The following is a 16,896-nucleotide window of genomic DNA, read 5'->3' as shown; positions in this document are numbered from 1 at the left end:
ATCCTCATGCATGTTTTGCTCTTTTTCAGATCTCCCTCCCTGGAGTTCCCATCCTCACCTTCCCTCGCCTGATCGCCCTAATGTGTCTGTCATTAGTAGTCAGACCAAGGGGATATTGGGAGATGGAAACCTTCCAGCATCATACTACTCTGACGGTCAGAGTACGGACAGTCCCTGCCAGTTGTGTGGATAGTGTATCACCAGCATTACAGGTAACATCATTGCATGAGTGTTATAGTCGTCTGAGCAATACCACTGGCCATGTAAATTGGCTGATGCAGCATGGCCTTGCAAGTAAGTTCATACTATTGTGTAAGAACTGTGTTTCACACTGTACATTGTGCCTCATTGCTGTCACCGCCAGTATCTTTCCAGACTGCATGCATTCAATATGTCATTCTTTACAGTGAGTGATCATATGTGGTTATGTGTACACTGACAACAAGCATGCTGTTCTTAATGGCTAATGGACCATATTGTGCATGATGAACATTGTTGCGTATGTGTTCTGTTGCTTGATACACACAACGTGCAGGCTACTGCTGCTGACGCAGTGTGTCGTGTGCCCTGATTGGCATTATGGTGACTGGTCCTGTGGCCATGATGTTTATTCAATGTTCACACATTTGCTGGGACTGACCCATGGGTAACCAGCCACTCCAGGCTCAAATACACATGTCAATTTTTGCCTAGCAAGAATCCTTGGGTTGTGTGGCTGTTTGGCATGTTCAATCGCCCCTTCTGCCCTCATGTGTTCACTCCTCCCGGCTGCAGCATCCACAGCCACAACGCTGCACCGCATGCCCCAATCAAGCCACACACACCTATGAGATACTCATCCATCAATCCATCATTGGAGCATGCCACATCTTGTCTGTGCCACTGTTGCACAACCACCATGACAAAGACCGGTCCGTCAGCACCTGCAACATGCACACTGCTAGACACTCAGCTCATTTCATGACACATGTGACCGCATCAGTAGGAAGTTGGTTAGCTAGCGAACCGGAGGCAAGATGGCAGCCGCTCAGTAGTGGCTGAAGCGGAGCTGCGGGGAGGCTGCTGACAGAAGGAGCAAAAACGGACTTGTAGCGGCAAAAAAAAACCACCGAAAAACGCCGACTTGCTGCTCACCTCACGTCTACGGGATCTGGAGGCAGAGAAACCGTTGGGGACTCCTCAGGGGCATGCTAGCAGCGTTGTCCTGCCGCGGATCGGCGGCTCGTGTTTTGCAGGGGCTGGTGGCTGCACTGACGGCTCTTTCTTTCGGCTCGAAACGCCGCGGCTTCCAGGGAGGGCGGAGTCAGCTACAGAGGCCGCAGCTGCTGCGGGAAAGCCGGGTGAGAAAACTAGAATGGCCGAAGTGGAAGCTCTTTGGGAGCCTGTGCAGCCGGCAGAGGGGAGGCGGAGCGCCCAGCCTGATAATGGCCCCAAAAATAAATCAGAACCCTAAACCGGCATCAAAGAAGAAAAATCTCCGGGAGGGTGGCGCCGTAAAGACGACAGGAGTCCAGACGCCGGAGAACCCCAAGGAGAAGCAACAGCCTATGGCCCGGACCCGGTAGGCCACAGTCTCAATTGCTGAGATGCTCACAAAAGCTGGTAAGGAGAAGGTGGTAGAGGCAGAGGCTGCCGGGGGTACGCCAGAATGGGCTGAACGGACTTTGGCTGAGACTGAGGCACTTCAGGTACCCCAGGTTGTGTGCAGCAAAACTGCCAATTTGGAAAATGCTGCAAAAAAGGCTCCTAATAATGCTAATTTGGAAACTGATGTTACCCATATCGAAGTCGAGGCGTCTACGCAGGGCAAAGTGGGGGTGTTCGAGGGGCCAGAGAAAGGAGGGGGGCTCGGCGCCCTCACTGAAGCTCAAGCAGTGACTCTAGGGGTAACATCTGACCCCCTAAATCAGGCGCAGGCACAAGCTCAGAGCTACATAGACAGTATGGAGGCTGGTGGGAAGGAGCCTGTGCAGCTGAGTCTGGGTGAGTCCACTGAGGTAATGGGAGCTTGTGCAGGGGATGCGGCCCAAAGCGAAGCCTTCTTCTCAGCCTCTGACGGCCTGGAATGGTCTGAGGAGGAGGGGGATGGCGACTGCAGCTCCCTGGAGGACTCTGAGAGTGAGCCTGATACGGATCATCCTGCAACCGCATTGAAAACATCAGCAGCTGTAGTGAAGGACCCGAGAGACCCCCGATGTGAGCTGAGCTGGGATCGCTCTGCCTCTCTGTCTGTACAGGACAGCCCGGGCATTGAGAGAGCACAAATGTCATTATTAGAATCAATCCATCAGGAGATCATAGCCCATAGAGAAGAGACACAGCTAGAGAATCGCAAATCACAAGCAGCTATGAGGAAAATGAGGGGCGTGGTTAGGGAGCTGTCTAAGGCCTGCATTAACACCGGGGACAGAGTATCAAATTTGGAGGACAGGATTGTCTCAACTGAAGCAGAGGTGGAGGTGGCTGTGGCCAAGGTCAGTGCACAAAGCTCTCAGGTTGTAGACATCCAATGGAAGCTCGAGGAGATGGAGAACAGGCTACGTAGAAACAACCTGAGAGTTCTGGGAATCCCGGAGGGGTCAGAAGGGTCCGACATCAGGTCATTTACGATTAAACTCTTCGAACAGGCCTTCCCCGAACTAAAGACCTGGAATTGGTCTAACGAGCTGCAGAGAGTCCATCGTACCCCCTTCAAGGTCAGAAAGAGTATGAAAGAAGGGGACAAACCCAGGGCGATTTTGATTTTTCTAGGAAATTTTATTCTGCGACAGGTTATTTTTGATTTAGCAAGACCTAATGCTAAACGAGTTTGTGAGGGGTTCTCATTCTTCGTGCGGCCAGATTTCTGCCACACGACGGTAGAAAGACGCTGGCGACTAAGAAACATGATTAAACCCTTTCAGGACAAAAAGGTGCAGGCATTTTTAATAAATCCGGCGCAGCTGAAGGTTATTAATGAAGGGAGGACATTGTTTTTCTCATCCGAGATTAAAGCAAAGGATTATCTGGACTCCATAGGAAGCTAAAATGACTAAAATAACTAATGTCTGTTAGGACGACTGCCGTACTAATAAGCGATGGAATGGGTTGCTGGCGTATGGTTGTTGCTGAATTTAGTGTTTGCCTTTTTGAAGATTTATAATTTTTCGAGCTCCAAATGTTTGCTAATTTTTCGGTGTAATCAAATGGTAGCTCTCACCGCACGCACCGTGGTCCATCACACGCTCAGACCAGGTCTGAGCGCCTCACAGAGTAGGGTGGTTGGGGGGTGGCAGGGCAGGGGTAGAGGTCGGGTTGGTTGCGGGGGTGGGTGGTTGGGTGGGGGAGGGAGGGAGGGATGGCACCGAGGGGGTGGGAGGTGGGGTGGAAAAAGAGGAAAGGAGGGAAGAGTGCAATATCAAAAGAGGACAAAAAGAGCAAATGAATGTAAAAGAAATATTTGATCAGTTTCTTGATGTAGGAGATTATGTTCAATCAGATGTCGAACATTAGAATTTGTACAATGAATGTGGGAGGTCTAAATGATTGGAAGAAAAGGCAAAGATTAGAATATGTGGTGAAGCATAACAGAATAGACGTTCTCTGTCTCCAGGAAACCCATCTCCCCTGGGCTAAGAGAAATCTATTATTTTTAAAAGGCTTTGACCTGGTGGCATGCTCCACTCAATCCTCAACAGTTAGGGGAGTGGCCATATTAGCAAGAACCGCCCTTGTAAGGCCAGGAAAGTGAGAACGGACAGCAACGGTAGATGAGTAATCACCGAAATGGATCTTGGCTTTACCATTTGTGTTATCTACGGCTCGAATGATGATGAGCCTGAAATCTTTGATTATTTAGAGGTAGAGCTGGCTAGCTGGCCTACCCCCTTAGTTGTAACAGGAGATTTGAATATTTCTTCAGATTGGGGTGATGGAATATTCTACATAGGACGGAAACCCAGAGTTTTTAGATCAGTCCAGGCTCTTATCAGCTCACATGGGCTTTTGGATGTTTGGCGAACTAAAATACCCCAGAATCCGGGCTATACATATTTCTCAAACCCAGCTCAGAAGTATTCAAAACTAGATTACCTCTTCATCTCTTCTTCAGAAATAGAGACGGTAGAGATCATTAAACTCCCAAGAGTGATCTCAGATCACAATCCGCTGTTGCTCATATATGATCTGGGAAGATTGGAGAGGTCAAAATCTTCTTGGACATTTGAAAGGAGATTGTTGGCAGACGTTAGGTTTGTAGATCACTTGAATAAATGGGTGGGAGAATACTTTGCAGCAAATAGGTATAGTACATCACGGAACGGGATCTGGGAGGCTTTCAAAGCCGCTTTAAGGGGAGAGACTATTAGTTGCTCATCCAGACTTAGAAGGGAGGATAGGGCGGTGGTAGAGAAACTTATGGGCAAGCTCTCTACCGTGGAAGAACAGCATATCAGTGATATTGCCTCTGGTGGAGATGGTAAGGAAAGCCATGATGTTTTGGTTGCTGTTAAAGCGGCCCTGCAGAAGGAAGTAACACAAAGGGCAATAGGGGATTTTCAAGCCTCTAGGGCAAAAAGATATGAAACAGAAGAGCAAGCCGGTAGAGCCCTTGCCCTACGGCTAAGGCAGGAAAAATCTAAAAATCATATTGCCTGTATCGAGGAAGAGGGAAATACTTATATGGAAATTAAGGATGTTGTGAGGGTCTTTGAGAATTTTTATAAAAAGTTGTATGATGTGGAAAAGACTGAGAGTAACCAGGAGCAGAAGTACCCAGATAACGGCCCTTGTTTGAATGGGATATCCAGTGCGGACCTTGATAAAGATATATCATATGAGGAGGTCCTAACTGCATTGCAGGAGCTAGCGCCAGGAAAAGCCGCTGGCCCAGATGGGATCCCCTTGGAGGTGTACAAAGCATTGGAACGTGAGATCGCTCCAAAGTTGGTCGACCTATTTAACGGTATTATGTACTCAGGGGTTGTACCTGATTCGTGGAGGTAAACTAACATCATTATCTTTCACAAAAAGGGGAAACCAGCGGAGAAGCCAGGATCCTATTGGCCAATATCTCTGATCAACACCGACACAAAGCTTTACTCAAAGATCTGGGCCAAGCGGTTGGGCAGGATCATAGGTGATCTCATCTCCCCATGGCAGCATGGGTTTGTCCCAGGACAGGGTACAACTGACCATACATGCAGAGCTATAACTCTATTTGATGCCCATGATGTCACGGGGGGGAGATTGCCATGATCCTGTTAGACGCAGAGAAAGCGTTCGATCGTGTTGATTGGGGCTTTCTCTCGGGGATATTGGCAGGAAGAGGTTTCGGGGAGAAAATCATTAGAGCGCTCAAAGCTATGTATTTGGATCCGACGGCGAGAGTCACGGTTATGGGGGAAAAGTCTGATACATTTTATATAAAGAGAGGGACGCGTCAGGGTTGTCCCTGTTCTCCTATCCTTTTCTCTTTATATATAGACCCCTTCATCCAGAAAATTTTAGAGAACCCAAATATTCCTCCCGTGATTTTTAATGGACATGTTAATAAGCTTCTAGCATATGCTGATGACCTGGCTATACTCACAACGAACCCCCAGCAGTCATTACCTGTTTTGGTACAGATGGCGAAGGTCTTTGGTCTGGGTTCTGGGTACCTCCTAAATGAATCGAAAACTCAGATAATATGTTCAAAAAATATTGTGAAATCTGATTCTAGATTTGTGGACTCAGCGGTTTATTTGGGTGTAAAAATTAATGCATCAGTTGAAAGAATAGTAGAAGAGAACTACCTACCCCTAATCAAATCTATAGAGGCAGAACTGAAAAGAATAGGTGTATTGCATCTTTCCTTGGTAGGCAGGGTCAATGCCTTAAAAATGGTGATGTTCCCCAGAGTCTTGTACCTCTTTAGGGCTATCCCCCTTTGCATAGACGACAAAACAATGAATAAGATGGAGTGAGTCTTTATAAAGTTTATATGGGAGTACGGCAAGATTAGACGCTCCACTAGTTTCATGTCACTGCCAAGGGAAAGGGGTGGTATGGCACTCCCTAATCTTAGATTGTATCATTGGTCCTGCCTCCTAATTCAAATGTGTATCCTGTTTCAAACTGATGCTAGACCTATTGGGGGAAACTCATACTTTGGGATCCAGGGACCACCCCCAATCTATGAAATGTTGCTGGGCAGGAATGCCACTGGTCTTTTGCTCCGTGAACTCGAACGTAGGTTCTATAAAAAGGCTCGTTATAAGACTCTATATGGGGCCTGGTCCGTTTGGAAAAGTATCCTGAAATATTTCAAAGCCCCAAAAGTAAATTCCTACCTTCATTTGGCTAATTCATGTTTGCTGCCACAATTGAGGACGGATAGGAATCTTCAGGATTGGAAGCAAATTGGGTTAAGACCATTGAAGACGTCATGGAGGGGGACCAGATTATAGGGTTTGAGGAGCTACAAAAGCTGTTTGGCATCCCAGCTACTCATTGGTTCCTATATGAACAAATCGCTCGCACGTTAAGGAGCATAAGACCTAAATTAAAGCCCAAAGTAGATATTCCTGTTGTTGAGGCCCTGGTTAGAGGGTGTAGAAAGATTGAAGTAATTTATAATCACCTGGTAGAGAGGATTCAGGATGACATCGGGAAAATGGAAAGTGCCTGGGCTATTAAACTCGGCGACCCCGATGTCGATCTAGACCTTGCTCTTGACTTGAATAAAAAACTTTTCCGGGCATCTAATCTACGCGCCCAGCACTATAAAACAGTCTTTAATCTGTATCATACTCCGGCCAAATTATTTGCATGGGGTGTTAGGTCCGATGATTACTGCCCCAGATGTAACTCACCTCAAGCAGACATAGTACATATGTTTGCCACATGCGATAGGCTGGACTTACTCAACTCATCGTGCTTCAACACCCTGCGTATGCTTCGCAAGATCTTCCGCTGGATCCCGACCGAGACCAGGAAGACTGTCACCCAGGCACTCGTCACCAGCTGACTGGACTACGGAAAAGCCCTCTACGCCGGAACCACAGCCAAGCTACAGAAAAGACTCCAGCGCATCCAGAACGCCTCCGCCCGACTCATCCTGGATGTCCCCCGACGCAGCCACATCTCCAGCCACCTGAAGAACCTGCACTGGCTCCCTGTCGACAAGAGGATCACGTTCCGGCTCCTCACCCACGCACACAAGTCTCTCCACGACCTGGGCCCCAAGTACCTCAACGACCGCCTGACCTTCTACACGCCCACCCGCCAGCTACGGTCCACCAGCCTCGCCCTCGCAGCCGTACCACGCATCCGAAGAGCCACCGCCGGAGGAAGATCCTTCTCTTACTTGGCTGCCAAGACTTGGAACTCCCTCCCCATCCACCTTCGGCTGACCCAGGACCATCTCGCCTTCAGGAAACAACTCAAGACCTGGCTGTTCGAGCAGTAGCATACCCCTCCCCCCAAGCGCCTTGAGACCCTCCCGGGTGAGTAGTGCGCTATACAAATGGCATGATTGATTGATTGATTGAATGATGAGATAATGAAATTCTGGGAGGGGCTGCTAGGTCATAAGATCGATCTATCCCCTACGTTAGTATTAATGGGTACAGACTCAAAATTGGCTCTGGAAGAAGATGAGGAAGTTCTTGTTTTTATGTCAGTAACTGTGCTGCGAATACTGATTTCAGCCAGTTGGAAAGATGCAAATGCACCCTCCTTTCAGATGTGGCTCTCGAGACTCCTGGGTATTCATATTATCGAGTCCTGCTTATATGAATTCAAAGGAGTTAAAAAGCGGGAGATGGGGAAACGCCTTTGGGCTCCTGTTTTGAAATGGAGGGAGGCTAGAACCAGAATATGATTTGAAGTTAGTATTCATTATCTGTATAGTATTTTCCTTAATGAATGTATTCCCACATCATGAACTGTACATCTGTTTTTATCTGTTTCTATTTATCCTGAATTGTTTTTAACTTCGCCATCATATCATTGTATCAAATTTTATTGCTCTATATGTGTCTATTTAATTGTATAACTATTCTATTGCACTTTAACCCTCAATAAAAAAATATTTTAAAAAAAAGGAAGTTGGTTAACTAGCAAGTCCCTCCTCTTTTCAATAGTGGTGGTCGATTGTCCATGGCTCTCATAGGGGTACCAGGTGCAGACACACATGAATTTCACCATAATTAACATGAGGGGACATAGTGGTTGATTATTTTATCACCATATTATTATTAGTTAGTGAATCACTGTTTGTATTTGCCTCTTTGTTCCTTACTCAGACGAAGACAGAGTGGCCGATGATGAGAAGTGGGTAAACTGGCAATTGTCTGTCAGGAACCCCCTCGGGTGTTGCTACCGTGAGGCACTCTCTCTTATCTCTCTTCATTTTTACTCAAGTGAGTGGGATCAGACCTTGGTGTCAATGTTGTGTAAGCGTAAAACGCGACTTGACCCTATGGATTAGTGTAAAGGTATACCTCGGAGGCAGTATTTTAGATTGGCCATGTAACTCTGACATTGGTTGTAAGGAATTTCTTGAGAGTGGGTTTGGCCTTTTTGTTGTTGAACAGTGTCTGCATGGGGTGCGGCATTTGCCAATGGTATCCACTTAGACTCCTTTGTATTTAATTACAGATGTGATACAACAGACTCATGCCCCAGACAACCTCCACACAGTGAACAGCTGACAATAATCCACCTGGTAACACGCTACCACGAACACACACATGCTCTCAGGCTGTGTGTGCAACTCATACTGACAACTCGCCGCAGACACACTTAACAGTGCGTGTACGTAAAACCAGGTCATCTGCCTCGTACTGCACACACACACTACTTCCAGCAGGACCACATTATGGTGTATTACCTCGTTGACACAACCCCACCACACATCGCCTCAAATGCTGTAACGTGGTAGTACGCAACCTGAGAACGCCACTCATGCCGGGAGATCACAGACGGATTTTCAAAAACCCACAGGGATCACACACCCAATCCAGGATTATGATTGGTCAGACTTAACGGCCTACACCCTCTGAGTCACATCCAACACCATGGACACACTCTGCATTGTCAAACATCTGCACAGCCTGTTTCACACCAGCATCCTGACCAGCATAATTGTAACTATCATCTACAGCTCTCCTACACTACACACAGATTTTGCCTAAGCCATCTACAATCAGTTGATTCATTAGTTTGACGCACTACCTACCCGTGATGGTCTCAATGCGCTGGGGGGTGCTGGTACTGATCTAAACACACTGGCCTTGAGAATTATTGTGAAGCGCAGCAGGTCCTGGTTCTGTAGTTGACTTTTAGGGAGGGTGGATCTGTCACTGTCCATGTTATTTGGGATGTGAGGGACAGTGGCGAGAGCATGGTTGGTAGAGCAGAGGCTGCGGGTGGGTGTGTAGAAGGTGAGTCTGTGGTTGTGGTATGGTGGTCCTGAGTGGTGTAGAGATTTGTGTGCGTGGATGTGGATTTAGGAGCTTATTCTGTTGTTGACAGGGAGTCAGTGCAGGCCTCTGGGGGCTTGTATGATGTGGCCGGGTTGTGGTAAATGAGGATCAGACGTGCCGATGTGTTACAGATGCGTTGCAGCAGGCTCAGGAGTGTGGTTGTTGTAGCTGCTTAGATGGCGTTCACTTACTCAAGTCAGCTGTTGGAGAGGGGCAGGGTGACAGTATTTTGTATATTAGAGCTGATCCATGATAAGATCCTGCGGCCCATTCAGAGGGTGTTGGAGATGAAAGCAGAGATAGCGTAGTCCTGCTTGGTCATGGGGAGTGAGTAGTCCAGGATGGCCCACAGGTAGTGTGCGTGTTTGGTGGCTTATGGTGCGGTTCCTAGCGATGTTGCCCACCAGGAGTTGTCACAGGCTGAGCTGGTTGGGCCGAGGATGTGTTCCTCAGAATTTTCAGGATTCTGCATCAACCTGCTGTCCTTACTCCATTTAGCTACAGCCGTGATTACTCTGTGGAGGTAGATGTTGCCAGTGTGTGGGTCCTTGGTGAGGGATATGATCAAATGGGTGAAATTGGCATAGTAGATGATATTGAGGCTCGGTTGTTGTGCCACATGGGTGAGTTGTGCCATGTGGATAATTAAGTCAGTTGGGCTGTGGGGTGATCCCTGTGTGACACTGTGGATGGTGTCAGTGGTACTGGAACAGTACTCTGGGAGGCAGATGCCCGAGGTTGTGCCAGTGGGAAAGGATGTGGGCCAGCCAGGGCACTCGCTTTGCTTATTAAGTCATGGATTTGTACTGTTAGGGTGCCGTGGGCGACCGTGTGGTAGTCTGCTGATAGGTCCTGATGGATGTGGGCGTCTGTTTCTCCTTTGTCCATGAGTATGCAGATTTTGTTGGTGTTGGCTATGAAGGTGGGGTCCGTGCTCTGGTTGATGTAGGATCCAGACTGTGTTGGTTCTATGATGTTTATGTCTTTGAGGTTGTGGGTCAGCTGTCTGTTGATTATGTTCAACATGACTTGTTCTGGGAAGGGGAGCAGGGAGATGTGCAGGATTTTCGAGATGTATTTTTGGTCCACCTTAGGTTTATTCAGTAAGGCAGTGAACACACCATTGTCAATACTCCCTGTGAAGGTTGTTGTCTTGAAGGAGAAGTAGGATATTTTAATAAAGAAGTGGTGAGATTGCTTATCTGGCTTGTTAGGAAGAGTGGATATGCCATGGGTCAGATGGGGATCCAGAGTGAATGTTGTCCTTGCTCATGATGGTGTCTTCAGTGCGGACATTGTAGCAGACAATAAGGTCAATTTTGTGGGTGTTTGTTGCAGGGGGGGTGGTCTCGGTTGTGGATGTGGGGCTGGTGGAGTAGAATCTTTTGTGGATGTGGTTGATCTTACCGTGAGCAAAGTTGGCCAGTGAGTCACACAGGTCTTGTGATGGTGGAATGTTGTATGCGCTATATTTGGCTTTAGAGAGTTGATTGGCAATGTTGATGTGCTATTTGCTGGTGTGTGCGTTGGTGTCTAGCCGGTCCTTGATGGGTGTCCTGTTGTCGGTCATGAAGTGTTGGTGGTGTATGCGGGGGGCACTCAGATGTACGTTGAAGCTTTTTGGTGACTGTTTGCAGTGCGTGCTCCTCTACAGCTTACAAGAGGTGGATTTGGAGGTCCGGGGATGTTTGGTGAACCATGTGGCAATGTGGTTGTTGTGTTAGGTGGCGGAGGACTTGATTGGGATGAAGGTGTATGCGCAGTCGGTGATCCACTGTTTGAGGAAGATGGCAGCGGTGTGGGGGTTGGTGGTGTGGGCTTGTGGGCCCAGGGTAAGGGTGGCTGTCAGTTAGTACTTGTTGAGCTTGCACCAGCAGCTGCATGGCATGGTCTGTGTGCAGGGGGATTGTGTTTGCTTTCCTGAAGGTGAAGTGTAGGCTTCTGTGGTATTTCCAGTGTTGTGAGGTGTTGTTGTTGGATTAGATGCGTGGAGTTTATGCAAAGATGGGGTCCTGTGTGTGTCTAGCGTTGTGGGTGTGGGTTGTCACTTGTTGTTGTAATCCAAGGTTGGCAAAGTTGTCCATCAGGGCGGTGGAGTTTACGTAATAGTTGTCATTACGGTGACAGTAAATTTCCCCAAGGAGGATGTAGTCCGTGTAGGCGTGGGCATGCGTGCTGATGAGGTGAGCGATGGAGTTGGTGAATAGTGTTGGGACTCCAGGTGGTCTGTGGATGAGTGTTCCTCAGAGGGTGTTGTTTGTGTGGATCAGTCAATGCTTGTTTTAGGCGATGTGGAGGGTGTCGTTGTTGTTGGTAGTGACTCGGATTATTAATGTGGATGATGGGAATTCCTTCTACCACTCTGTTGGTGTGGTGTTAGCGGGATTTGTCATTTCCTTCAGGTATGTCTATGGTGATGTCTGTTGGCAAGATGATGTTCAGCCTGGTTACCGTCCACAACACCAGCCAGCCCTACTACAGCAACTACCTCTACACAGGAACAAGAACATGACTTACGGAGTACTTGTGGATATGCAGGGTGCATGCACACACCTCATCCTCAATATCCCCTGCTGCTGCCACATGACCATCCGCCTGAGATATCTACAATGACCCACAGTCAAATGCAGTTTCACCTTCATACTCATCAGCCACACTCATTCGGCACTCCACAGACCCAGGCTAAATAAATGATATGGACGTCTAACATCTAACACCCTATTGCCCACAGTCCCTATTGGCACCCTCAGCCAGGCCATCAATCTTCACATCTACAGTACAACAGCATGTGGCTGCTAGTTCTCATTCCTCATTAGACAGATCCTGGTGCTCCCTCCGTGGACACCTAGCAATATTGCCATGCTCTTGACACCTCACACACTCTTGTATGACTGTCTGTCATTGCAGTATTTCAAGCAAACCCCATCTTCTGCAGTTAGTAACCATCACGGGTGAGTATTGCTATCCATGTATGTAATTTAGGCTATCTTGTGACCTATGTATTTCCAGTGCCTAACGAAAATCCCTGTGTGTAGATGGCAATAGTTTGCTTGAGACGGTGGCATATGAAGACATTTCACCTCACAAATGTATTAGAATCTGAGTACATACAAATACATCAATGCTTTTAGTGCAAGTGAGATTTATTTTTTACTCTTGTGCGTGTAACGTGAGTAGGTGCTGTACAAGAAGGGGGAATCCAAAGTTCACAGCGGGAGATGTGATGCCTTACAGTATGGGTCAACAGAGTCCAGGCCACAGTGCTTGGCATCATTGGGCACACTGCGACCAGCAAGTCCATGTGGGAGAGTGTTAAAGTCAATAGGGTGATGCTGTTGCACACAAAGGCAAGATGCCAGACCAGGTGACCTGGGAGTTGTTCAGGGCCCTATGCCTCTCAACGTCTTGACCGTGGACGACCAACCTTCCTTGGGGGACCCTCACGTGCAGGCCTTGGCGATGCATGGGAATCTCCGTCTGACAATTCCGCCTCCTCCTCCCTCCCTGTGCCTGTTGTTGGTCTTTGCCTAGATGTTTCTGGCCTCGTGACACAGGGAGGGTGCTGCATGTTGACAGCGATCAGACGGAGCGATTGGTTAATTTCCCGATGCACCATCCAAGCTCATCCAGTCTTGCCTCCACCCGTCCCTGGTGTTGTTCTTGACTGGCATGTAGCTGGGCCTGCTGCTCTGTCATTTTGTTGAGGGCCTCCACTACCAGGCTGAACTCCCTGGTGTCCCGCCGGTATTCATCCATGATGTCTCGGAGTTTGGACATACGGGGCCCTGCAGCTAGCTGGTCAGGTTTTCGCTTTCGCCTAGCGCCACTCCCACCACCCCTGCCCACACGAGCCGGTCCGACGCTTGTGGGCACGTCATGTCGAGGGGACACATGAGTGCTGGCAGTGGAGGTGTCGTCTGCCACCTCATGGGTGCCCGGCGAACGATGTCCCTCATTGTCAGACAGGCTCTGTTGTGTATCATGGGCAGGGCTCCGAGCTGTCTGCTGGGATGTGGCGGGAATGGGTGTGGTGGTTGGCACAGATGTATCTGTTCCAGCTGCTGCAGGGGTTTGGGATCCAGAGGAACCTGGTTGGTTGGGGTCATCCACAGTGTGTTGAGAGGCTTCAGTTACGGTGGGGTCACTGCCGTGCTGAGCCTGGGACTCGGATCCTTCTCCCCCCTGGTTGGGGGTAGTTTCCACACATTCCCCTGTGGGTGTGAGAGAGAAACAGTGTTAATGCACTATCATGCAACATCCAAATGTAATATACATAGTCATTATCAATGTTCCCCCTGCTTCGTATTTTAGAAAGTGTTCACTTGTGTGTGTGTATGTTGTGGCCTGAGATTGACATGTGATCAGGGGTGCTTGACATGTTGGGTACTGTCTTTTGATGAAAGTCACAGCCATTGCTGTGGCTTGTGTGGCCAGCACCACACAGTTCAAGATGTGCTCTGTGTGGCCCAATCTGCACAATGCAGTCTGAATAATTATTGCTGGTGCAAGCATGCACAGGGTTTTTATGCTGCATGTTTATGATGGCGACTGATTCGAATTTAGCTGAATTCATCATGCTACTTTAGAGAGGGTTTGCAGGGCCAAGACAGACACCCACTGCCAACTCCCCAGGAGCAGTACACCCTCTTCAGGCACAGGGCTTTAGGACGTGCCACTTCTCTATGATGCATTACCTTGTCAATACCCATGTCCATGGTGCTACTTGAGTGCATCCACAGCATCACCAAGCTGTGGCAACAGCACTGTGTGAGAGGCACAATGGACTTGTGATTCTGCACTGTGCATTTTTTGTTTGCATACGTCATCAGATCAGTATTTTTGCGGTTTTGTTACATGACAATTGTGACAGTGGTGCACTCCATTGTCTGTCCCCAGGGGCTCAGTTTCTGTAAGGGGTGTGTGTGACAGGCCATGGTAGTAGTTTGAGTGTGATTGGCAAGTGGGCGTCCCTCGTGGTGTGTCTGTCCCCCCATGTAGCATGCTGCCATTATAGTGGATGTGAGTTCCTGTTTAAGATATCTTCACTTGTCCTGGTGTTAGTGTTTTCACTGGTCACAGGAGGCCCATGTGCTGCCTACACCAGGGCCCAGTGTCAGCTATCTTGTCAGTACTTTCACACTCCCTGTGCATTGAGCATTGTGCATGGGTGTGTACCTGGCCCATATGGGTTGAGTGCTGCCTCCTACCATACATCTTGCACTCTCTCCCCCTCCCCCTTGCAACCTTCTGCAACTCCCCTTGCACCCCCCCTACTGTTGGGCACTGCAGTGAGTCATAGCCACACACCCCCACACCCCCAACACACACCCCCACACCCCCCTACTGTTGGGCACTGCTGGGAGTCATGGCCACCCCCCACACACCCCCAACACACACCCCCACACCCCCCTACTGTTGGGTACTGCTGAGAGTCATGGCTACCCCCCACACCCCAAAACACCCCCCCACACCCCCTACTGTTGGGCACTGCTGGGAGTCATGGCCAGACCCACCACACCCCCAAAACAACCCCCCTACTGTTGGGCACTTATGGGAGTCATGGCCACACCCCCCCCATACCCCCCAGCACACACCCATACAACCCCCTACTGTTGGGCACTGCTGGGAGTCAGGGCCACACCCCCCACACCCTCCAACACACACCCCCACACCCCCCTACTGTTGGGCACTGCTGGGAGTCATGGCCACACACCCCCAAACCCCCCCCACACTGCTGGAAGTCCACCCATGTTACATGAGTTGTTTGTATACTGACCAGGCTCAACGGCTCCCTTAATTCCGTGAACTCCCAACGGTGGTAGCATGGCCATGACTTTCTCCTCCCAGGGCTGGTATTGTGCAGGGGAGGTCCACCTCCAGTGTGATGAGCGTTGGCGTTGTCCTGATCCATCTTGCGCTTGACCATCCTCCGCAGATCGTACCACCTGTTCTGGCAAACCGCCTTGGTGCGCCTGATGGGTGCAACAGCATTCACCTTCTCGACTATCCTCTCCCACAAGCGAGTCTTTTGAGCTATGCTGGTCTGTCTGACCAATGCACCAAACAGCTGTGGATAGACTCGGATGACCTCCTCTGTAAGGATCTCCATCTCCGGGTTAGTGAACTTTGGACCCTTTGGTGTGGTCATGGTGTGGGGTGTATGTGATTGGGGGGGTGATGGTGTGTATGGATGAGGGTGTGTGGGTCTGATTGTGAAGGGGTGGTGTGTGTGAATGAGATAGGGTGTATGTGTGAAGGTGTGTGGCTGCAGTTGTTGGTGTGATGCCTGTGTCTTAGCAAGAATAGGTATGTTGCAAAGGATGATGGGTTGTATGTGTTGGCCCTTTTATTGGTCCATTTGTGGGTGTGGCTTCTTTTGAAATTTTTGTGGGTGTGTCATAAGGGGTGGTTGTGACTTGGGCCCTCTGTTTGTTTGTATGTTCCAAGGACATTGTTTTCCTATGCTGTGTAAGGTAAGGTAAGTATACTTGTAAAGCGCACTGTTACTCCATCTCGGAGTGTCCTGGCGCTGTATACCGCTGGGGAACCCGTCCTGGATTTCCCTGTGAGATGGTAGACTGTAGCCTTCTTTATTGGGCTGTGCGCCTCGTATTTGTTAGTGCGTCTGGCAGTTAGGCTTGTTTATCATCGCCGGGGGTACGTGTACGCTTGATTGTGGGGTGTGCGCCTCGTATTTGTTAGTGCGTCTGGAAGTTAGGCTCGTTTATCGTGTCTGGGGTACGTGTACGTTTGATAGTGGGGTGTGCGCCTTGTATTTGTTAGTGCGTATGGCAGTTAGGCTCGTTTATCGTGTCTGGGGTACATGTACGCTTGCTAGTGGGGTGTGCGCCTCGTATTTGTTAGTGCGTCTGGCAGTTAGGCTCGTTTATCTTGTCTGGGGTACGTGTACGCTTGATTGTGGGGTGTGCGCCTCGTATTTGTTAGTGCGTCTGGAAGTTAGGCTCGTTTATCGTGTCTGGGGTACGTGTACGTTTGATAGTGGGGTGTGCGCCTTGTATTTGTTAGTGCGTATGGCAGTTAGGCTCGTTTATCGTGTCTGGGGTACATGTACGCTTGCTAGTGGGGTGTGCGCCTCGTATTTGTTAGTGTGTCTGGCAGTTAGGCTCGTTTATCGTGTCTGGGGTACGTGTACACTTGATTGTGGGGTGTGCGCCTCGTATTTGTTAGTGCGTCTGGCAGTTAGGCTCGTTTATCGTGTCTGGGGTACGTGTACGCTTGATAGTGGGCTGTGCGCCTCGTATTTGTTAGTGTGTCTGGCAGTTAGGCTCGTTTATCGTGTCTGGGGTACGTGTACACTTGATTGTGGGGTGTGCGCCTCGTATTTGTTAGTGCGTCTGGCAGTTAGGCTCGTTTATCGTGTCTGGGGTACGTATACGCTTGATAGTGGGCTGTGCGCCTCGTATTTGTTAGTGCGTCTGGCAGTTTG

The sequence above is a fragment of the Lissotriton helveticus genome, chromosome 4_1 (genome assembly GCF_964261635.1).
Source record: "Lissotriton helveticus chromosome 4_1, aLisHel1.1, whole genome shotgun sequence".
Taxonomy (NCBI): Eukaryota; Metazoa; Chordata; class Amphibia; order Caudata; family Salamandridae; genus Lissotriton; species Lissotriton helveticus.
This window is presented reverse-complemented; position numbering follows the sequence as displayed.